Below are 25,016 nucleotides of genomic sequence, written 5' to 3'. Positions count from 1 at the left end.
GCCTCCTGGGTTCAGGCAATTCTCCTGCCTCAGCCTCCTGAGTAGCTGGGATTACAGGCACGCACCACCATGCCCAGCTGATTTTTTGTATTTTTAGTAGAGACGGGGTTTCACTATGTTGACCAGGATGGTCTCGATCTCTTGACCTCGTGATCCACCCGCCTCGGCCTCCCAAAGTGCTGGGATTACAGGCGTGAGCCACCGCGCCCGGCCGGTGATTACTTTTCAACATGAGATCTGGAGGAGACAAACATTCAAACAATGGTGATACATGGATACCTATTCATGGATCATGTGTTCAAAAAACGGTAGCATTAGCATGATCTGAAGATGGAGTTTTTGGCCCTCTGACGTCAAAAGGTGAAGCAGAGGACATGAAAAACCCTCACTGGACCTCCTGGAAGAGTTGGCCAAAACCTGCCTGAAGATGGTGGTCAGTTTCTAGGAAAAGATGCATCCTAAAACTGGTGAGCACCACGTTGAAACTGCAAAGATGGGGAGTCCAGCCATGGCCTCAGGTGATTGGCTGAAGGCTATGAAGTTATGAGTCATTCGTTTCTTGTTTTCTAGAGTTGGTTTCTGCTTGCTCTTTAGGAAGGAATGTTGGTTAAAGAGTCATAAGGAAGGGGCATACTGAGGTGTGTCAAATCTCCCATTCCATCATGACCAGGAATTCAATTTTTCAGGTTTCTCTGGGGGTCCCCTGGGCCAACGGGGTGTCTGTTCGGTCAGTTAGAAGGCTTAGATTTTATTTTTATTTCTTAGTACCATGTATGAAATGAAAATAAATGCAGCCATCTAAGAATTTTATTAAGAGTTTTAATTACATGAAAAATGCTTATGACAACATTTAATTGGGGGAAGAATGCAAAAGAGCACAGGTAATGTATAATCAAATGCATTTTTTTAGACTTCATAAGCTTTTTCTCTATTTCTATGGATTTTTCTATGTTTTGGTTTCTCCCACAGTGAACCTAAATTAATACTATAGCCAAAAAATACGTTTCTAACTTAATAGTTTCAGAATGGCCTTGAAAATTCCCCATGCTGGACAGGGCAACATTTCTCGGAGAAGGGACTACTGTCAGGAAAAAACCCACGACTTAGAAGTACGCAAAAGAGATTACTGGGTATCCTCTCAATAGAGTGCTATTTGTGGTCTAAGAGGACCTCCAGGGATGATCTTTGCTTCATTGTTTGTAATTAGGCCAGTGGTTCTCAAAGTATGATCTGAGGAGTCCTGGAGAGTCAGAGGACTTTTTAGAGTGTTTGTGAGTTCAAAACTGATTTCATTATAACACTAGGATATTGTCATTTTCACTCTTATTCTCTCAACAACTATAGAGTAGAATTTTTGAACAGCCTTAATACCCATGATGAAGTCATCATTCACATAACATGAAATAGGTTTCATTATTAATATGTTTTAAATAAAATGATGAATAATTGTAAAGCTTAATTCTAATTTCTAACATGATAAATACATTACCCAGTAAAATCTCTTTGGGATCTTCAACTTTTAATAGGGTCAAAGGGTCCTGAAATCAAAAAGTTTGAGAACCTGATGGACCAGACTCTCTCACAGCTCTGCAGAGGCAGAAACTAACTTGCAAAAAAAAAAAAAAACACACAGTAATGTAATGCTTCTTGTCCATAGCAAAACAAATGAATTTTGTCTGGTAGTGATACAATTGCCTTACATGCCTATAGAAAAGATAAACAAACATTACATTTCACGGCCCTTGAAAATATTAAACAGTGTTGTATACACTAGCAAATTTATTTCAGTATTTCTGATTGTGGATAGACAACAGATTGGTAGACAGATACATAGATATCTGTTCTTCAAATCTCCTGTGAATGAGCCTTAACATCTTACTGGTTCCCTCATTCATGAATTAAAATTGTTGGCATGTGTTTATCATTTTGAGAGTCTTATTTAGCATCAACTATCTACAAATAGATAAGCTATCTACAAATAGATATCACAAACTATCTACAAACAGATCAACTATCTACAAATAGATATAGGCCACAACGCTAATTAAAATGAAAGAGAAATAATTCATCAAAATAGGTTTTAAAACAAATGTAAGCTATGATAAATAAGCTCTACTAATTCAACAAAAGAAACCCAGTCAAGGCTCCACTTTAACTCCTGAACTTTATTATTTTTTGCTAAAAGTAGCCGAAAATAATACAAACATTTGTTAAAACTTTGCCGGGCACGGTGGCTCAAGCCTGTAATCCCAGCACTTTGGGAAGCCGAGGCGGGTGGATCACGAGGTCAAGAGATCGAGACCATCCTGGTCAACATGGTGAAACCCCGTCTCTACTAAAAATACAAAACATTAGCTGGGCATGGTGGCGCGTGCCTGTAATCCCAGCTATTCAGGAGGCTGAGGCAGGAGAATTGCCTGAACCCAGGAGGCGGAGGTTGCAGTGAGCCAAGATCGGGCCATTGCACTCCAGCCTGAGTAACAACAGTGAAAGTCCATCTCAAAAAAAAAAAAAACTTCAGAAAAGTAGGCTTGATTTCCAATATTTCTTACTGCTTTTCTCCTCAAAGTAGTTTGATCCTAATGAGTTTCTACTGTTAACACCCTGCATTCTAGGAGCTCTACTCTTTTTTCCAATTAATTTTAAATACTGAAATAAGAGTAGAATAAGTGTATCTTATTTTATAGATTAAATACCTGGCTGGGCACAGTGGCTCATGCCTGTAATCCCAGCACTTTAGGAGGCCAAGGCAGGCGGACTGTGAGGTCAGGATATCAAGAACATCCTGGTTAATATGGTAAAACCCTTTGTCTACCAAAAATACAAAAAATTACCTGGGTGTGGTGGCACGTGCCTGTAGTCCCAGTTACTCAGGAGGCTGAGGCGGGAGAATCACTTGAACCCAGGAGGTGAAGGTTGCAGTGAGTCAAGATCTCCCCACTGCACTCCACCCTGGGCAGCAGAGAGAGACTCCAACTCAAAAAAGCAAAAACAAAAAATACCTGAGCCCCTGAAAGATCAAGTGAATTACATAATCTTACATGTATCAAGAGAGGTTAAGGAAAAATCTCTTCAGGTTCTCCACTTGCACGTAGTTCAGAACATTTTGGGGGACAGGTGCAGCAGCTCATGCCTATAATCCCAGCACTTTAGGAGGTCATGGTGGGAGAATTTCTTGAGCCCAGGAGTTCAAGACCAGCCTGGACAACGTAGTGAGATCCTCGTCTTTATGAAAAATTTTCAAAATTTAGGTGGGCATAGTAGTCCCAGCTATGCAGGAGGCTTAGGTGGGAGGATCACCTGAGCTCAGGGAGGTCTGCACTGGACCCTGTCTCAAAACAAAAAACTAACTAACTAACCACCTGGCCCTTTACAGAAAAAGTTGGCCATCCACTCTTTTAACTTACTGTGTTCTTATTTATCTCATCCCAAGGCTATCTTTTCCTACAAAATGAAGTTTATGTTAGATAACTTCTTCTATTTTCTCTTAGTAACAACCATATAAAATTATTCTCTTAAAGTATTGCATTTTTAAAAACAGAATATTCCAATGGTAAAGATTTTAATATAGTATATAATGTCTTCAAGGACAAAAGACATGTCTTTGGAGAGCCTACAGATATGAAATAACTAGCAAAGACTCACTGTAAAAAAAACTACCATTTCATGACTTAAATTTTTAAAATCTGGTCTTTTTCCAAAACTCAGAACTGAAATGTCTCTCTCCTTTAAGAATATTTTTTCCTTTTAAAGAAGGTAAAACCTGATTCAACAAAAACACTGTGGTCAAAGATGTCGGCAAATCCAAACATCACTTTATATATTTATATGTTATCTATTTTCTGTAAGAATTTAAATTTAACTAATTCATACACTGTAGGTATATAAAATCTTGAACTGTTCTCAACAACAGAAATCTGGAAAACCTGACGTTTGCTTTACTCCTAAATGTATATGCTTCTTGAAATATCTCCATGTACATGGACCTAGTAAATTGTGCCAATACACAGTTTATCATATAGTTTTTCTACCTCTAGTGACCAGATAGTATAAGACATCAATTATTTTCATTTTAACCAATTTACAGGAACTAGAGGAAACAGAAAAACATGCTATACCAAGAGTTCCAGACTGTAGAAAACTCTATGGGACAAAAATAACAGTTTTTTGGGTTTTTTTTTTTTTTTTTACAAACAAGTTGCAAGGAAAAGCATTACAGATTTAGAGAGGCTTAAGGGATACACAAAAAACTACTATATAGCAAATCTTATTTGAATCCTGAGCTGAACAAACTTTTTAAAAGATGAAATTTTAAAACTGAATAGACGTTTCATGATTTTTAAAACTATTATTTTAGCAACGACAATAGGCCTTTTAGTTATGTTTTTAAAGAGTCTTGGGGTTTTTTTTGGAGATATAATGTAATATACTAAAATATTTTCACATGATATCATATAATGTCTGGAACTTGCTTTAAAATAATCCCAGAGTTGAGAGAAAGTGGTTGAGGATAGAAATAAAAATTTACTTATAAAATGATAACTGATGAAGCTGTGGATACACAGTGGATTCTCATACTACTTATATTAGTTTCTCCATGTATATGTACAGGAAATGTTCAATAATAAAAAGTTTTCAAAATCTTCATTTTTACTCCACATAAAACAAACATAGTAGCAACAGGAAGCAGTAAATCTGATGGGGGGGGACATTTTAGGAAGGGGGGTCGTGAAGCATATTTGAGATTTGCCATTCATTCTGATGATTTTTATTTATTTATTTTAAGAGCTAAGTTGTCACCATGTTGGCCAGGCTGGTCTCGAACTCCTGACCTCAAGTGATCCGCCTGCCTCAGCCTCCCAAAGTGCTGAAATTAACCGGCATGAGCCACCACGCTGGCCCCGTTCTGATGATTTTTGGATTTTGTATTTTCATTTTAATAATCATCAAGAGTAAAATGGCATAATGTATGTTACCTGATGTTACCTGATATGACAGGCAGAACTTTAGATGATACCCCATTACCTTTGCCCTCATATAATTCCTTTCCCCCCTTTAAATGTTGAATCAATGAGTATTATGAGATATTACTCTCATGATTATGTTTCATTATATGGTCAAAAGGAGATTACCTTGGGTGGGTTTGGCCTAATCAGGTGAGCCCTTTAATATCAGCCAGCTGACTGCAGGAAGAAAAAATTCGGAGAGATGGTCTCCAGCTGGCATGGAAGAAAACAAACATCCACACTGTGAACTGCCAATGTGGGCCATGTAGAATGGAATGTGGGTGGCCTCTAGAAGCTAAAAGCAGTCCCTGGCCCACAGCTAGTGGTCCTGAGTCCTACAGTCACAGAAAATAAATTCTGCCAACAATTCATGAGCTTGGAAGAAGCCCCTGAGCCCCAGCTGAACACTACAACATGTTGGCTGACACCTGAATTTTTGCCTGCTAAGACCCTGGGCAGAGAATCTAGCCACAGCACGTGCAGACTACTAAGCCACTAAGTTTGTGGTAATTTATTATGCAGTAGTAAAACTAATACACCTTCATAAGCATTTGATAACCAATTAATCCCACAGTATCTCAAGGCTACCTTTGCACATGGGTTTATGATCCCATCAACACCACGTGAATACCTAAACATTTGGCAATTTAACTTTTAATACAGTGTGTCACAGAGGATCATGAATCCAAATTTGAGAAACCTTGAGCTACATAATCCCTGTTAAATGAAATACTTCTTATCTAACACAGTTAGTTTTACAGGCAAGAGTTCATACTTGAATGCTTTTTACAATATGAAGATTTCTGCAGCAAAAACATGCTGCAGAATAATCAAATGAACATATTTAAAGCAAAGTGTGACCAAGCCAAATGCATCACCAAAATCTTAGCTTCTCATCACAGCAGGTATAAAATAGAATAAAGCTTTTTATCCTCTAATGCCCTAGCTCATGATTAGGATGTATGAGAAAAACATGCACCAGATTCCACTACAACAAAACTTTCTTTATAACGAAGATTCTTATATCTCAAATGGTCCATATCATTAAGGAATTGCAACAACTATCCTTTGTGCATGTCATACATCTGTTTATTTAGAGGAAAAACTGAGATGTAAATGAAGACAACAAATGGGAAAGTAATATTATCCCTAAGGCCTAAAAATCTGTCTCAGATTCTACTTAGTCTGATTCTTTTAAATGTTTTTTTAATAATAGCTTTTAGATATAGTTTGCACACCATAAAATTCATTCATATACAGTGTACAATTTGGTGGGTTTTAGGAGATTCACAAATGTGTCACTATTACCACTACTTTTAGAACATCTTCATCATCTCCAAAAGAAAGCTCATGCTGTCTTTAACTGTCCTTCTTTCTTCAACACTATGTTATGCTAACACATTTCCCTCACAGTAGAAAACCATGGCCATTCAAGATTGAAAATCAATATTTAGGAAACAAAAGAACTGGAGGTAAAAGATTTGACCATAGGTGGACACAGAGAGGGGAACACCACACACTGGGGTCTGTCAGGGGAGAGGGTGGCTAGGGGAGGGATAGCATTAGGAGAAATATCTAATGTAGATGATGGGGTGATGGATGCAGCAAACCACCATGGCACATGTATACCTATGTAACAAACCTGCACATTCTGCACATGCACCCCAGAACTTAAAGTATAATAAGATTTGACCATAGGCATAACAAATATCTTAAAAACTGATTTGTGATTGTAGAGCTTCCTATAACTGATGTTGTAAACACTCCTTTGAAAAAATGAACAAGCTCCAAATAAGCAAAATATGAAAGCACTTTCCAGGGAAAGCAAAGAGCATTTCATTGGGGAAACTCTTCACCTATTGCACAGGTGATCTGTTTGTTTCAGAAGCTGAAGACAGAGGATGATCTGAGCTTTATATAAGTAAAACAAGGAAAAAATTGGGTATTTCTCTAAGAACGTAAAGCAGCATTCTAAAATGCTCAACACTAAAAACATTTTTTACACAGCAAATGAACAAATGGATGATGTTTTAAAGTGTTGTTTCCATGGTTGATGGAATAGTCCATAAAATGCCCAGTATATTTTCCCAAAAAATCAGTCATTTTCCTTGCTTCTGCTATGCTTGCTAGAAACCTGGATCTGAAATTCCGTCTGAATGTTTTTTCCCAAGCCATTTTATTTGCTCTCCCAACAAGGTCCTCCATGAGATGTAGTGCTGGCAACATGGAACAGGCTAAGGAGGGAAACTTGCAACAGACCTGCCCACGTCTATGAAGCCAGAGGAGGTCTCACAGGAAGCTCACAGAGGTAGCTGTGAAAGAACCTAGATCCTTTCTAGATTATTTTAGATCCTTCTCTAGAAGGAATTCGAAGAAGAGCATTTACTACTATTCTGCCGCTTAATTTTTATCTCAAGGATGCTCATGGAATTGACTATCTGTGAATGGGTAGTTTGTTTCCTTCTTTTACACAGTAGATTGAAATGTAAATTGATTCATCTATAGATTTAGAGGTTTTTCAGTTAAACCTGTCAAAATATAATAGTTTCAATATTAGTAGAAGCATTAGGTTCAGTGTATTAGGTAGTACACACTGTATGACAGGTAAAAGACCTTTCTTTATCACAAATACAAAATTCTAAGAAAACTTTTATAAAGTCACATCAAAATGTACATGATTTTTTTTTTTTTTTTTTTAGATGGAATCTCGCACCATTGCCCAGGCTAGAGTGCAGTGGCACCATCTTGGCTCACTGCAACCTCCACCTCCTGGGTTCAAGAGATTTTCCTGGCTTAGCGTCCCAAGTAGCTGGGACTACAGATGTGCACCACCACATCCAGCTATTTTTTTATTTTATTTATTTTTTTTTTTTGAGATGCAGTCTTGCTCTGTCACCCAGGCTGGAGTACAGGCGCACTATCTTGCCTCACTGCAACCCCACCTCCTGGTTCTCCTGCTTCAGCGAATTCTCCTGCCTCAGCCTCACCAGTAGCTGCGATGACAGGCACCCGCCACCACACCCAGCTAATTTTGAATGGAGACAGGGTTTCACCATGTTGGCCAGGCTGATCTCAAACTCCTAACCTCAGGTGGTCCACCCACCTCAGCCTCCTAAGGTGCTGGGATTACAAGTGTGAGCCACCATGCCCAGTCAGACATAAAATTTTTAAGAACATAGCTGTGCACTTAACCAGGTGGGCAGCCGACCCAGCACACATCTGCAACTGTAGCTACATTTCCTGAACACAAGATCTTTCACTTTTCTCACCTATGTTCCTATTTTTGTTGAATGTGAGAATTACCTGGGGATCTTTAAGAATCCTGTAGAATGGACCCCAACTCCACATCTATTGAGTTGGAATCTCTAAGCATCTCTTTTTTAAAATCCACTGTGAACATTCTGATGCGTATCCAGGACAGAGGACTACAAGACCAGACAGAGCAGAAGAGGCGTGGATACCCTGAGAAGTCCCACCAATCGCTCTGCAAAGGAATGTTCTTTTACATTTTATATGAAATATAAAATTGTTTTACATTTTATATGAAAATATATGCTTCCCTAAGCATTATCTTTGCATTAGTTGCTCAAGAAGGGAACTTGGGTTGGTTTTTAAAACCTTATAACATTTTCATTTTGTACCCTGAAAATCTTACCAACGTTTTTTTCTGAAAGGCAAGGCAAGTTTCAGTGTTGCCAAAGCCCAAGCTTTAGAGTCAAGTTTAAAAAACATTCTTGAGAGAGAAATAAAAAATGGAACATCACTGCGCTAATCCTTTTCAGAGCACTTCCCACACTGCTGATTTGAGATAAGCTGTCACTTTTAAAGGCTTAAGGCATTTTTTCTAAAGCATTTTGGCCTTTGACAATAATGACAGAGTTGGCCTTCCCTTTCCCCAAAGCTTCATCCTCCTTACCCACAGACAACATCACTGACCTACCAACACAGGCCATGGGCTTCAAAGCTGTTTACCTACTAGCTCTGCTGGGCTTACACTGACCCAGCATCAATGTCTCACAGTCTCCTGTTGTGACCAAGGACACATCCTTAAAATGTGGCTGACCTCCCAGGCTGTGGTCATGGAATAATGGAGAAGTGACTCTAAAGGGTCTAATCCACTGACCTTTACTTTGCTCTAACCAACTGCCCAAATAAATAAAAGCAGCAGGGTGGCTCAGTTTCCCAGATGAATTCCAATTTATCCCTAAATATCCAGGCTTGGTTCAACGATTAAAGTCTTCAGGCCATCCAAAAATCTGTCAAATGGCTCTCAACCACGGGTGATTTTGCCCCCAGGGGACATTTGGCAATGTCTGGACACATTTTGGGTTGTCACAACTGGAGGAGGGGATGTTACTGGCATCTAGTGCGTAGAGGCCAGGGATGCTATTAAACGTCCTACAGTGCACAGCACAATCCCCCTCACAACAAATAATTATCCAGTTTCAAATTTCAAGAGTGCTGACGTTGGGAAACCCTGGGTTAGAGTACAAAAATGGGTCATCGGCCAGCCCACTGCTAGATGAACCTTTGAAGAGACATTCATCCCAATTTAATTTAGTTGAAGATAGTAATCACAAACTCATGCCTTCAAGGGCCAAGGTGATAAATATCACATAAACTAAGTGGCTGTGCATCAGGCACTAGGGTGTGGTAAGGTCTGTGACAAATCAGAACACAAATGCTCACTAAAATATTCCTTTTTAAAAATAATACTGTGCTGGCCAAGCAAAATGTGGACAGCTGGCTACATTCACTCTGTGGACCCCTGGTGGTCAGACTCCAGTTTAAAATGATCAGCTGGGCACAGCTGCACACGCCTGTAATCCCAGCAACTTGGGAGGCTGAGGCTGGAGGATTGCTTGAGGCCAGGAGTTCATGACGTCACGTCAAATTTTAAAAAAGAAAAAAAGAATTAAGTAAAAACTAAAAAAATAAAGTGATGATCAATTTAAACAGAACTGTATGATCACCAAAAGACCCTGTCGAGTTTCATCCCTTATATCCTACAGAACTCCTAAGCTGTGCAGTTGAGAAGAGACCGGGGATCAGACTGTGGGGCGTTCGCTCCAGCCAAGAACAAGATCTCAGGACACTGTGTCAAGGCAGGGGCGGCCAAGATTGAAAACTGGAGGCAAAAAAATCAAAGTTCTCCCTCCTCACTGGTCTCCATTTTAGGGAAACTCAATGGATATTACTTTGATGATTATACAATGCCACATAAGTGAGGTCGTTATTTTAAGAGGATACTGTCTTCCCAAAAATGTAGAAGTTTTATCCAGAAGATAGCTTTTTCTATGTGAATACACAGTGAAATGAGAAGAGAAGCCCAGAAAGTTTAAAGGAATTGCCAAGATTACCCAAACTGAACCTAAAATCAGTGTGTCTTTTCCCTCTGTACAATTGCAAAGCACCAAGTGACAGGTGAAGAGATTTCATTCAAGGTGTCAAACGTGATTAAACTCTCTATCAAACAGAAGTTACATGTAAATTAAATCTACAGTTACTCCACATTATCCTCCTTCCTCATTAGAAAAGTCATCCACATATTTGTCCCACATCACTGTTTTAAAATCTCTTTATACCCTAACGGAAGCATAAAAGCAGGTTAATTATCTCCACCCCTCCTTCCAGATCCGGCTGTAGAGAAGAAAGGCAAATCAGCAAATGGAAAAGCAAGAAGGAGGAAGCCCTGATATGAATATCCCCGAGTGTACAAATGCTTTCTGTTGGAGGAATTCCTGGCCTGAAGAGACAGCATAAACAAAGGCCATCCAGAGGGAAACAAATGATAAGTGAAACCCAGTAACTCCCTCTGTCCTCCCCTCTACCTACTTCCCTCAACATGAGAAAAACAATCTGAGCATGGGAGATTTACAATGTAAGCTGTCCTCTCCTGGCTGCCTCACTATTCTAAGTTAGAAGGTTAAGGGGGGAAGACATGCTTTTCTTAAGGTCAGTGATGGGGCTCCCAGGATATGAAACTTGGCAGACTGGGAACAGCCTTCTCACCCTGCCCACAGAGGGGCCACAAGAGCAGAACTGTCAAATTGCAATGCAGGGAGTATAGAAGGAAAAGGTTAGGTGTGAAAGAAACATAACTTCAGTCACAGTCTGAAAAGAAATTGGGTTAAATGTAAAACTATATACCTTAAAAAAAAAAAAAATTTAACCAGCCCTTAGCAGAAAATATCATAGGCAAGGCAGTTTCCTGCCGCAGTTCCTAGAACTTCTATAGTTGGAAGTGTTACCTACTCACAGAATCTCAAGCCCTAAATGGGTCATAGAGTATTTCCAGTTCAATCTCTATTCTTGACTTTAAAAATACAAAAATATAATAGCAGGCCTGTTCATTTAACCTTCTGAGAACATGGTGCCGGCAGTCTCAGCCATTGGCTTTAATGCCAGCATTTATTTATTGCATGTCCTTTGACTTTTAGTTCACATTACCGACTGAGTGTTCAGCGAAGTACCTCTAACGCAGAAATGATTGCCACACAAAAAGGATGGGGAAACCAAACAGAAATTATATTGTTGCTTCTTTTCCCACCCTCAGCCTAAATCAAATAACAGTCACTAATACTGGGTTAACTATAGCTGCATTTGAAAAAAATAATTCTAAATGGGTTGCCTTCAACAGAAATGTATGACATTTTCCATATTTACAATTTCACCAACTTAAAGAGACTACAACAAGGTTCTTCAAATAGTTTAAGCTGTCTGTTTCATTTCTTACAATTAGTTTTCTAATAAATTTTGGGGATTTAGAAGGGTCCCTGGTCTAAATCTCTTGTTACAGAACTGCAGGTTCTAACTTAACTTGTGTCTAGACATTTCACTGCTTGATTTTACCGACTCTCTACGAAACTAATAAAAATTTAAGCTTAGGCACATATGAACACTCTGTCTCATCTGGTGAATGATGTTAATCACCATCCTTCACTCTTCTTCTAGGGTACAAATATGAATAACTTTATAGAAGAGTAAGCCCAGAAGTAGCACACCCAAACACACATTGATGACATCTGTCATTCTGCCAAGAAAGGAAAAAGACCAAGGCCATTGACTTTGGCAAACTTTTTGGAAGCTGCTAGAGTCCCGACCTAATCTTCACAGGAGGACAACTGTCAGAGGCATACGGTTCCTTAGCAAGCTGCTGGCAGTCTTGCCTCTCACTTACAGGGTTTCCCTACCAATTCGCTTTAAAACACGGCACCTCTTTTTTGCCCCTAGTAGTGATAGCTGTGCACTGATATATCCACAATGTACAGTATAGTCCCCAAGAACATGATTGATTAAAACAAAAAGGAAGCAGAAAAAACTCCGACTAGAATTATAGGTGCAGTTGTGGCTCCAAAACAAGGCCAAGCTAACCCATGCCCTTGACCTGGTTTGTGCGTCACTAACAAACTGAGCTTAGCCAACAAGCCAGAATATAAGAACCCATCTCAGAAAATAAAAGATGGGCATCTGTATTACTCCAACAATGCCCAAAGCTAGGATCTGGGCTATCTACTCTTGTAAGCCTAAATTCAGGAAGTCTATCAGATGGGCAATGTTTTCCAGTCACACTGCAGGTATTTTTTTTAGACATAAAAAGGACAAAGACCAGTTTAATAGGTGACCTTAATTGTGTGCCAGCAGAAATACAGGTAGCCTTAAAACTCGAATTCTGGTGTAATTTATAGAACAGAATGAGCTCCGGTTATTACTAAAGGTGAATGACATACTTAGAACGTATAACAAGATGAATGATTAAGAAAAAAAAAGCTTCTGAAGTCAATGTCTGTTCAATAAATGTTATGATTGTGTAGCCTAATGGCTAACAAGCCTTTTGTTTCCATGTTTCCCTTCCTGGCAATATGCCGTTAAGGCACAGCTTTCCTATTATTTCCTTGTGTTTTAGTCAATTGTCTTCATTAAATATTGTCTAAGTGGCACAATATCTAGTTTTAAGCCAAAAGGAAAAGATCTATTGTAAGTCAGGAAATCACACCAACTGCACTGGAAATTGAACTTGCTTCCCAAGTTTTCCCCATTTAATTCACAACTATCGCTATGGTTTAAAAGAATTGTAATTGTTTATTTTGTACCAAATTTGCTCCACTGTAAAAATAAATAAAAGTCTCTCTTCTGAGGAGGGGCGAAAATGTTTATTTTAATATCTAAGGCTATCCAATATTAGATTACATGCTTGACTACTGCTCAAGTGTTCATTATTTTCTTTTCAAAAGAGCTTTCACAATTTATGTTAAAAGACTATAGGGAAGAGGGAAGCTGAGAAATTACAGGCCCTCTTAACTTTCAATGCAGGCTTCTGCGGCCCTGTTCTGGGTGAGAAGATCTTTTATCAGAAGAGGGATTCAACCTAGTGAAAAGTTGTCTCACTTTACAAATAGGGTCTAATGCTGGACAGGCTCCAAATAGATTTAGAGCTGTAATATAGAGCATTTCCTTTTTCAAATAATTTCTCTGTTGTTCACACAGCAAAAGAGAGCTCCAAAGTTGTATCATTAGTTGTATCATTTAAATACACAAAAGCAACATTTTTAATCTCACCCAACATTTTCTGTCCTAGAAAATCAGAACCCATGACGTGAAGACTTCACTTTACTCTCGATTAGCCCAGGACATACTGACCCAGCACTGTCAGAGAATTAAGAGACACAAAGGAAGCTGATTCCCCCAACTCGAGTTGCAGAGTTGCAGTAAAGTCAGAAGCCAGGCAACAGCAGATGTATAAAGAACTAGGCTGCTTGGGTCCCTAGCCTGGTCTGCCACTTACAGGCTGTGTGGCCTGAGCGAGGCAAGTTCTTTAACTTCTCCATGCCTCAGTTTCCTCATCTAAAACATGGCAATAAAAGTACCTCTCTTGTATAATTGTGTGGAGTCAATGACGTAGCCCATGGAAAGCATTGGAAAGGGCTTGGCATGAGGTAGGCACCTCACATACACTATCAGTATACTTGACTGTTTAAGTATTGTATGGTCAGGCTAAGTGCTCTAGGGAGGAAGCTGGGGTGAAAGCTGAGGGACAGGCAAGGAAGGTTTCCCGGAAGCTGTGGCACCTGAGCTAGATATGAAAGCACAAGAGAATAGACACTCAGAGGGATATACATTCCAGAGGTGGACAGCCATTACTGCAGAAAGTCACAGAGGCAGTAAAAACCAAGAACGCTTAAACACCAATGAGGGAAAACAGGCTCACCAAAGCTGAGGGTGTATTTGGTAACACCAGATTAATGATGGGGAAGGCTCTGTATGCTTGCTGTGCTTCTAGGACTTAACATTCAGTTCGTTTTTAGACACATGTTCTATGAATGCAAACTTGTGTACGATGAATGCAAACTCTCCCTGAAATGCTCGGTTCTCCCCTGCTCCTAGAACAGTGGAAAGGATACTAGAAAATTAAAAGGTAACCTATTCTTTCTGCAAAAAAAAAAAAAAAAAAAAGAGTCTGCTTCAGTGAAATGTAGGTCACCAAAATCGACCTGAATCTCATGTTCATCTGTCCGTTTCAGTGGGAGTACAAAAAGGGGACAGCTCAGGGAAGGGGGATGTACTTCAGATTCATGCTTCAATGCTGGTCTCTATCAGCAGCCTCAGCCACTCTAAATAATACAGTCTACATAAAAGACAGTACACTTGCTAAGTGAATGCATTTTCAAGAGAGGTATCATCTATCCTAGCCTGATCTGCCAACCAGACATTACCCCCAAGTCACATACAGAACTACAGAAAATGCTCTCAGTACCAGTTTCTTAAATAGTACCTGTGCAGTCAGTTTCCTCTAAACTTTGAGGTCTTGAAACCACTACAACAGATGCTGTGTGTATTTAAGATAGCTCTTCACTTAGAAGATTACCTCTATTAACAAGTTAGAAATTGTAATACCAAAATAAGTCACCATATGCCTCAACCAAAGAGGAAAAAAATCACAACAGAATATAGAACTTTCATTTGACTGGTGTCCCCTCTAGAGAGAAAACAAGATTGCTAACCCAACTTGGACATCTTGCTTGGTTTCCAGCAATGTAAGGATAGACTTAACACTGGAAATACCAGAGCATGGCTTGAAGCCAGGGAGGGCCCCACAGCCATTACAAACTCTGTGATTATTTCTTGAACCAAACACCTAGGGCACTCTGTGATACCAAGCTTTGTTGGAAAAGCGTGTTTCCTCTGGTCCAATAGCCGCAACTTTTAAAGTGTTTTCACAGAAGACCTCAAGTTTCTCTTTATGACATTTCCCAAATATTTACAAAATGAAACACTTTCAATCAGAACTGGTTTGTTTGTAAACACCTTATTTGTTTTAAGCACTGTAGTGCCAACACTAAAAGCAGCCTTTTAAACAATGTAGCTCAAATAAAACCACACACACACACACACACACACACCCCTTAACACCCAGAACATCTCCACAAAACAAGAAAGCCAGGATTCAAATTCCTTAGCACCTACTCACTGAGCCCCTGTAAGCAACACCCAAGTATGTGACCCACCAACACCCTCTTCATTATCACACCTCCTCACTATGCTCCTGAAAACCCACAGCACCCGACTACTGGATGGTAACATATTACAAATATCAGGCAAATGTTCTTTCACAATTCTTTCACATCAACCAGCCGAGACTACTGATCTGTTTACAGAATGGCTCTGCCTCAGGTGAGAAGACTATTGTCTCCCAGCTCTTCTGGGAGACACTGGTGGCCTGGCAAAAGCTTCTAGGTATCTTTGTCCTGGTCTCTCTCCCTATTCACTTGTCAGACACCTCCAGAGAAAATTATCTGGGCCAAATATAGTGCAACTGAGAGAAATCTAGAAATGCCTGGTTCAGGGGTAATAAATTGTAACTAGAAAGAAATAGTCTATGTGAGGGAATGTATTCTAAAAGTAAATAATTAGGAAATTCACCTGTCTATTTCAAATACACAGAAAGCCTTTTAAGCCAGGCAAGTTTTGGTTTATGCTTAAATGAAACTGCTTGGCAGAAAGCTTAGGGGAATATTACCATGGATGACAGAGCTATCAGTGGAAAGAATTCAGACCTTGAACCTCCAATCATAGTTCTGCTAGTTAATATTCATTTTAAAAATATTTATTAAAGACCTACAAATGAACAAACTGCTCTAAATGCTGGGGATATAGAAAAGGACAAGACAAAGACCCTGCCCTCAAGGAGCTTATAATCTAGTAGGGTAGATAAGCAGAAGAATGAAGGAAATTTTTTCTTTTTTTTTTTTGAGACGGAGTCTCGCTCTGTCACCCAGGCTGGAATGCAATGGTGCGATCTCAGCTCACTGCAACCTCCGCCTCCCGGGTTCTTGCAATTCTCCTGCCTCAGCCTCCTGAGTAGCTGGGACTACAGGTGCACACCACCACATCCGGATAATTTTTTGTATTTTAATATAAGAGATGGGGTTTCACTGTGTTGCCCAGGCTGGTCTCGAACTCCTGAGCTCAGGCAATCTGCCTGCCTTGGCCTCCCAAAGTGCTGGGATTACAGGCGTTAGCCACCACGCCCAGCCGGAAATTTTCATTTAAGTTCCAGGAAAAAAAATAAAATAAAAAGTGACAACTTCTGATCCTGTTTCCTCATGGGGATGTAGCCACCTATGTAAGATGGTAAGTGTCAACCACCAAACATACAGCAATCCCAAGCATTTACCTGACTATGGATATATGTGCATATATACTCTCATGTACACACTTGCCCCAATAATTGCAATATCTGTGATAATTCACATTGGTATAAAATGCAAGCAGAGGGGAAACAAAATATTTGTGTAAGTCAATTACAATTAATGTAATTACAAATAACTGCATTCATTAGGAATCTATAAAAAGGCAAAACCTAAACAATTATTTATAATATTAAAGTATAATTAGAAGAGTCCAGATACTGGAATAGTAGTAGTGGTGGTATAAGCAGTATTACAAATAGTAACACAGCTGCCTGTCCACTTTGAAGGGTTGCCATGAAGAACCAGGCTATTTTGCCATACAAGTAAGGCTCAGAGATACTACCCAATGGCACAGTATCAGAAGCTACGTTTAAATCCTTAACTTCAGATTACTTTGGGGGGGGGGGAAGGACAATGACCAAGTCTATCTTAGAATCATAGGCTATTGCACCTAGAATTAACTTTAGGAAACCCTCTATACCCTTTCCCCACATTACCCAAGAGGAGACTGAGGTCTTCAGAAGTAAAAGGGTTAACCCCAGCCTGGAGCAGCCAGTGAAGGACAGAGCCAGAGTAAGATCCAAGGCTCCTAGTTATGGCCCTGCATGCTTTGCCCTCAAGGACCTGCACCCTGTAGGCTGGCTTTAGATCTTATGAAAACCACAAGGGACTGCAATGACTTCCAACTGTTATTAATTGTCCCTAATCACTTCCAATCAGCTGCACCTAGAGCAAATTGAGAGCTCTTTTTATGCAGAAGAGGGGAGGGCACCCTTCAAGATAAAGCTGCCTCAAACACAATAAATGACCTTATTGGGGAAATCATGTGGCTGCCCGAAAGAGGAAACAGATTTTTCAAATTATAATTTTCAGAGTTTGCCTCAGGAAAAAGGCGCCAAACAATTAGTTTTAGGGAAGGAGGTGGAGTGACGAGGTGTGGCACGGGGAAGGGAAAGGGGTCTAGAACTCTGTCCAAGCTATCTAGGAGAAAAAGGGGAAAGTCCTGGGGCTGTGAAGGGGGCAAGGAGGAGAAAGCAGCTGGGCAGGGGCGAGCGTTTGACCACACCCACTAGCCACTCCCTCCCAGCTGCCCGCAGAGCCACATTGAATCGAAACAGCAGTGGCAGCAGCTAAGATTCCGAAGGCAGGAGTCGCCATGGCAACGGGATTCATCTTGCCGGCAAGTCCGCTTCAATTCACTGGGTCCTTCTCGAATCTCAAGAAACTACCAGCTCTACGAGAGCAAAACGGTCACGGGGGGCATTTGCTCTTGATGCTCTCCAGAAAGTGGAGATGCAGGAGAGGGGAATGGAGTTCAGGCATCACTAAATATGTTATGGGGCGAGAGGAGAACTCCGCAAAGCCAGTCCGTGAACAACCTGAGATCTTAGCAGGGTTTGATGAACGAGTAAAAGAACAAATGAAGGTACTAGGGAAAGGAAAAGAACATCCAGGACTTTGAGAGATCTGGGCCTGGAGCACGTCTCCAGTCAGAGGGCAAGCCGATCACAAGCTGTTAGCTTTCAGCACCAGCTGGGTAAACTCGATTATCCAGCCCTCCTGCCCCACAGCGAGCCTAATCATTAGATTATCCGACACTCCACCCCCGCGCCACCACCTCCTGGCCCAGGGCTCCAGGGCAGGCGCTTCGCCCCATCCCAGGTGCTCTCTGCCAAGGGAGCGTGGGGACTGAGATGCGCCCTCCCGAGAGGGACTGGCCGCAGGAGCGCTCTGCGGCGCCTCACGGCCGGGTCCGCAGGCGGCGCAGCCTCCCCGGCAGCCAACACCTCGCTCTCCCTCCGCAACGCCCGATTTCCCTTCTGTTTTGAGACATTTAGCTCCAACTTGGTCTGAATTACAGGCATTCCGTCCCTTTCGAATGGAGCTGATAGGGAGGGTGTCAGCGGCTCGGCTCGGAAGCGGACGGGTACACGAGTCCCTCCTTCCCTGTTGCCACCGCCGCGTCCACCAAGCCTGCCTCGGGGATCCCCCTCTCGGAGCCGCCGGACCGGGAGCTCCCGGCCGCCGCTGCAGTACCCGCGGCCCCAGCCCTGGGGAGCCTGCAGCAAAGGGGCGGGTGGTACCCCGCCGGCTCCCCGGCCAGCCGGGCGCCTTAGAAAGAAAGGAGGGAGGGACCCCCGTCCTTGGGGGCGTCTTCCTCCCTGCTGCCTCGGTTTGCGTTGCGCTGCAGCCATTTTCCCACCCCCAGCTTAGCAGCCGAAGGCTGTCTCGGTCCCGTTCCCACCCAGACCCAACCTGAAGGACGGGTTTAATATTTACCTACTGGCTCGGGAGCTCCGGGGAGGCAGCGGGAGGGCGCGCCGCGAACGCAGCGCCTGGCCCACGGAAGCACGCCCACCCCCGCACCACTGAGCAGTGCCACTTAATGAATGAGTGCGGCGAGCAAGGAGGCGCGTCCCCCTTACCTGAGCAGCCCCTGCATGCTGAAAAGGCGGCTCTGCACTCTGGGTACAATGGGATCCGGTTAAACAGTTTCCTACACAGCCGCTCGTAGGTTACTAACTCGCAGGTGACATCACCCTCTCCTCGCCTGATAGGATACAAAGTGGCTCCCACTGCGCATGGACGCTCTGGTCGGGCGCGCAGACTCCTGGGAGTTGTTGTCCCCATCTACTACCCGAGCCGGGACAGCTTTGCTGTCGGGACTCGTGGAACTACACCTCCCAAAACACTCCTCGGCTCTTCTGCCCCGCCCCTTGTTCCGCCCCCTTCAGGACCCGCCCCCTCCCTGCCTTACATCTTTGCAGTGTTACGGTGGTCGTTCTGAAGCCGAGCTGTGGACCGCACGGGAGAGTGGGAGGGCTGCCCTGCAGTCTTGCCTCTTGACTTGACCTCTACTCTGCCCCGCGCGGGCTCTGAGGGCCCGGAGGGGCCCGGGGCTCGCGTAGTCCGGCCAGGCTCTAACTAACTGGGCTTTCTTGGCCCCTGCTGGGAAGAGACGATTAAGACTTTCTGCCTTCCCCACAAGTAGCAGCAGCTAATTCGGAGGATTCACTTGTTTCTGGGTTAAATATGGTCCTCGAATTTTCGCCGCTCAACATCTCTCAAAAGGATGGGGCGACGCCGGTCCCAAAGCGGAGGAATCTTCTTGTACCCCACTTGGCTCAATTCACGTTTCTCTTTTCTCCTTCCCATTTAACGGAGACCAGGTGACCTGGCAGAAGGCGGGGAACCACTTAGTCGGCTGAGCTGACAATAACAGTCGTTGTCACTACCAGAAATGCGGTGTGATAGACTAGACAGTCGCCGCAACCTTCCGTCAGGGCGCCTGCTGCTGCTGCAGAGATAATATTATCGCGCAGCCATGCTTTTGTTCATCCTGCAGCGGACTTCCCGCCCTGGTGGCTCTCCACTCCCAGGACGAAAACGTCCTTGTCTAAAGTTTTAATAAATTGTGTATATATTTGCCACGTGTTTTTAAATCCACAACATTCCCCCCCTCATTTTCCATATCTTTCTTTTCAAATATTTTTATAAAGGCGTTAAACCAAACAACATCGTGCTGTGCAAGAATTGCCCTGCTCTTAACACACCTAAATGTTTATTTAAAGGTAAGCAAAAGGTGTGTAGCAGAATTCTGACCCTTTAGGCAGGCTGTATTGTTAACACATTTTTTCCGTGCCATTTTTCATTATTCAATGAATACCAAGTGTCTTAATATGAAAAGAATCAATGCATTTAGTTACTCGAGTTGAAAATGTAAATTATAGTAGCATTTGATGTGTCTCAATCCCATATAAGGATCAACTCACACACCCGTTCCACTAGCAAAATCTCTACAAGACTGTGCATCTTGAGAAAAGAAGGTTCACAATTAAGATTTCAGACAATTCCCTACTGAAGTGTTGGTGGAACTCTTCTTATTCATTTTCTCCGTTCATTCTGCAACACTAAGTTGGGTTCAAGTGAAAAAATATTTATGAAACTAGTTGCAGATCTCAGGGGAGAGGAAATGCTTTGTTTTGCTCAGGGAGATGTTTAGTGATGAATTCTGATTTTCTTTTAACAAGCCTGTTCTTTATAGACCAGACCCACTTTTCTCCACTGAAAGAATATAACTTTGAATGTCACTCTTCTGTCCTCAGTTTATTCAAATAGTATCTAAAATGAACCCTGGCAATATAAATATTCCCCTGGCCATCAGACCAAGGGTATAATCACTGATATTCTAATTAATGGGTAGACTTAACGTAATGCAGTTCATGGCAGAAAAATATTCAGAGAGAAACTTGATCTGGGATGATTCTAAAGTCTCTTCCAATTTTATAACTGTGTAAAGCTTTTACATGGAAACATCATCAGTGAGCCTGAAATTTATTGAGTCAATAAATTGAATGTGGAGCCTCTCTGTTAAGACAGGGCTTATCCTTGTAGATAAAAGTATGTTATTGAGGCACACCCTGAGGAGTAATTTTATTGGAGAAATCACCTTACAGCAAGTTCTCTTGGGTCTTCAGTAATGAAGGAGAGGATGGGCTCTGTCTGAAAACAAAAATTCCATTCTCTTTAACAATATTATAGAGATGTGCCATGTGACATAGTCATCTCTGTATAAAGGACAGCATACACAATATTGTCAGCACATAAATGTAGAGACGTGCACATATGAACTGTTCTTCCTATTACGTAGCTATAAATATAGATAATAGATACAGAAAGAGGGCATTGTATTTGGAAAAATTTTCTGCAAGTGGTGATGGATTTGAACTGATCCCTGCACAGTTTCATTGGTAACCAAGGGAAACAAAGATGGCTCTTTAACATCAGAAATACAGTCTGTAGAACTAGGACCAGAGAAAGCTTAACCGCTTCTATGGAGACCAAAGGGAACTCACACACACTTTCTCTCTCACTCATTTTCTTACACAATCACTGTGTACACACACACTCACTTTCATACACAATCATTGTGCATGTTTGCATTTAATTTTTTCTAGGTGGCCATGTAGTCTCATAACTCATGAAAACACCCACTCTGTCTAGCTAATTGATATTCTCAGTCAAAATGGGTTTCTTTACTTTCTATCTTTGCATTTTACATAACTGCTGCTGTTCTGAAGATCTTCAGAAAAGCCCTGCCTCATCCCATAATATGACCTGTTAATTAGGAACCTGTGAGACCACTCAGAATAGATTTAATTGACAGTCCCAGGTAGGGGGTGGGGAGAAGGCCCCACCAAGCATTTCGCTGATCTTTTAAAATCACCTTTTTCAGTGCTGGTTACAAGGTTTTACTGTAGATATTGGGTTTTAGATAAGGGAGGAAATGAGTTATCAACAGAGAGAAAGAATTGAAAGTTTGTAACTTTGGGTGTACTTTCATGCAATAGCTTGATGTTTTACAATAATCAAGGTTGTGTGCTAAGCCCAGGTTTGGGATTGTGCCATTCGTTATTTGTGAGCCATGTTACTTTGCATATTTGTGTTATTTATTCTTTATGAGCCTCACTTTTCTTATTTATAAAATAGGGTTAACAATACTACATATTTCATGAGGTTTTTGAGGATTAAATTATATGAGGCATGTAAAAATATTTTTCAAACTGAAAAAGCACTATACAAATGTTAGTTCTTGATATCATTTGCAATTTTTCCCAAAAGATTATCTCAAAAATGTCAGGCCTAATTATGGAACAAGGTAATAAAAACCCATTTAAATTAAAAATTCTTATTCTTAACAAAGACTATCAGAAAGAATATACATGCACATATTATCTCAGTCAAATTGGTAAGTAGGCAAAATGTACTTTGAAGACTAAAATGAGAAATTCAGGGTTGAACAGCACCAGTCCTTGACTTGTTCTCAGATCTATATGTAGTTCTTCCTCAGGGTCCCCCTGCTGTCCTCAGTAACATAGGGAGCCTTTCCCAAGCTTCTCAGCATGGAGAGGCACTGCTGGGAGATTGGAGGCAGGAGGAAATGAGAAGCTAGGGAATTTCTTCACATCCACAGAGGTGCATTGGGTGATGTTTCTGGCAGTGGCAGCAGCATTTTCCTTGTTGGACTGGTCTGTCCTGGTTCCAGCTTCTTCCAGGTCACCCTGGCCTGTAACACCACCTTCTCCCCTTGTCCCTCCAGCCTAGGGGTAGAGATAGCTTCCTGCTGTTGCTAATCTCTGCGTTGAGTGTTTGGCTTCTCAGATCTTCTTTCACAGTATGGCCAGTTCTCTGGACCACATTATCTCTGTTTTAAATACTACTTCGAATCCTTTCTGTTTTTCTTGGTGGAACACTTTAACTGACAACAAAAACTTTCTATGGCCAGTTTATGCAAAACAAAGAAATGTAATGGGATTTATTCAAAGGATAAAACAATCAAGGCTCAAGAAAAACAGGAACTGGATAAACTAGTGGTAGTTTTCAGACCTTCTCTCCAGAGCACTGCTCTACTAGCACTCAGACTCCGAGCTCTTTGTTCCAAATTTCAAATTCTTGGGAGAAGCTGATTGTTCTATCTCAGGCAACAGTCCCTGACTTAATTATCTAAAGCTGTGGTTCTTAAAGTACAGTCCCTAGAGCAGCAACATCAATATCACCTGAGAAATTTTTAGACCTGCAGATACCTGGGCCACACCTACAGGCCTACCAGAAAGGCATCTTTAAGGATGGGTCCTACCACCTGTGTCTTCACAGGTCCTCCAGCTGATTCTGGCACACTTGAACGTTTTTGAACCATGGATCAATAGCAAACAAAACAAGACTGTGTGGCTCAAATATGATCACTCAGGACCTATTCCCATGTGTCTGGGAGTCTTCCCAAAAAGAAGAAAATGTGAACCTGGAAGTCATCCCAAGAGGTGTCAGGTAAAGCTGGTAAATCTGTCAGCGTCTTAATGGCAAAACTTGGTTCTTCCTAAGGGAGAGGACTTTGTAGCATTCTGAACCAACTATTCAATTTAGTCACTAAAATGGCACTTGGAAGAGTTTCATTTCACTATGTTTGAGAGCTTAGAAAAACCGAAAAACCAGCATTGGAACAGAACAAGGGAGATGGAGTCATACAGAAATGTGAGAACGGCAACAATAGTAAGGTTAGGCACAGTAAGAGGCGGGGTGAAAGTAGCCCCAGCCACTCAAAACTCTCCAGACCAGTCTTATTTGAACAGCTCCTTGGAGTTCAGAAACAGAAACTCTCCTTTGACATATTTTAGCTGTTCTTCCTGTATCAGCTTCTTCATAACTGGCTTACTCTTAGCCCATCTATGAGACCTACACTGTTCAATTCTGTAGTCACTGGCCTCTTGTGGCTATTTAAATTTCAATTAATTAAAATCGATAAAATTTTAAAACTCAATTAGTCACAGTAACCACATTTCAAGTGCTCAACAGCTGTGTGAGGCCAGTGGCTACCGTGCAGGACATCACAGATACACAGTATCCCCATTACTTCAGAAAGTTCTATTGGACAGCAGTGCCACACACTCTTTTACTAATGACTGTTTAGATTCTTTCATGCTGAAACCCACTTTTTTTCCTTCATCTTCCTCAAGTCAAATTCCAAAGAGAGAAAGAACAAATGGAGAGACAAAGAGAAAGGAGATCTAATTGTTCTAGTTCACCAGTTGAAACTAGAACATATAATAAATTACTGGCCACCATGAAAAAGACAGATAACCCACCTAATGCTCAAATTCCCTAGTCAGCAGGAAAATATAAATAAAGACTATAAGGGGATACCACTGCATACCCATCACACTGGTTAAAATTAAAAGGACCAAGGCCGGGCGCGGTGGCTCAAGCCTGTAATCCCAGCACTTTGGGAGGCCGAGGCGGGTGGATCACGAGGTCAAGAGATCGAGACCATCCTGGTCAACATGGTGAAACCCCGTCTCTACTAAAAATACAAAAAATTAGCTGGGCATGGTGGCACGTGCCTGTAATCCCAGCTACTCAGGAGGCTGAGGCAGGAGAATTGCCTGAACCCAGGAGGCGGAGGTTGCGGTGAGCCGAGATCGCGCCATTGCACTCCAGCCTGGGTAACAAGAGCGAAACTCCGTCTCAAAAAAAAAATAAAATAAAATAAAAGGACCAACTGTACTAAGGATTGCCAAAGATAAGAAACAAATCTTACACTGCTAGTGAAATTAAATTGGTAAAGCTTCTTTGGAAAAAATCTTTGTTAGTATTTGCTAAGCACGAGAATACACATCCTTTATGGCTCAGCAATTTCACTGCTAGCAATATACCTAACAGAGTTGTATATATGTTTTCACCAGAAGACACCTATTCAAATGTTCATAGTTAATAGTATTCCTATATTCAGCCTAGGGTTGCCATGCAATATTTGGGATATACTTAC

The 25,016-nt window shown here is 41.5% G+C and overlaps 1 protein-coding gene across 1 annotated transcript in view; it reads right to left on the bottom strand.

Moving 5' to 3' along the window:
- DAAM1 (dishevelled associated activator of morphogenesis 1) overlaps positions 1 to 19,280 on the bottom strand; it is a 191,472-nt gene extending 172,192 nt beyond the window's left edge. The window contains exon 1 of the mRNA XM_037740467.1: positions 19,123 to 19,280. The gene's annotated coding sequence lies outside the window, so the exon portion shown is untranslated. The remainder of the gene's footprint in view (positions 1 to 19,122) is intronic.
- Between the last annotated feature and the right edge of the window lie 5,736 nt (positions 19,281 to 25,016).

The sequence above is a fragment of the Cebus imitator genome, unplaced genomic scaffold (assembly GCF_001604975.1).
Source record: "Cebus imitator isolate Cc_AM_T3 unplaced genomic scaffold, Cebus_imitator-1.0 Scaffold83, whole genome shotgun sequence".
Taxonomy (NCBI): domain Eukaryota; kingdom Metazoa; phylum Chordata; class Mammalia; order Primates; family Cebidae; genus Cebus; species Cebus imitator.
The sequence above is the reverse complement of the archived record's forward strand: the minus strand, read 5'-3'. Positions and strand labels throughout refer to the sequence as shown.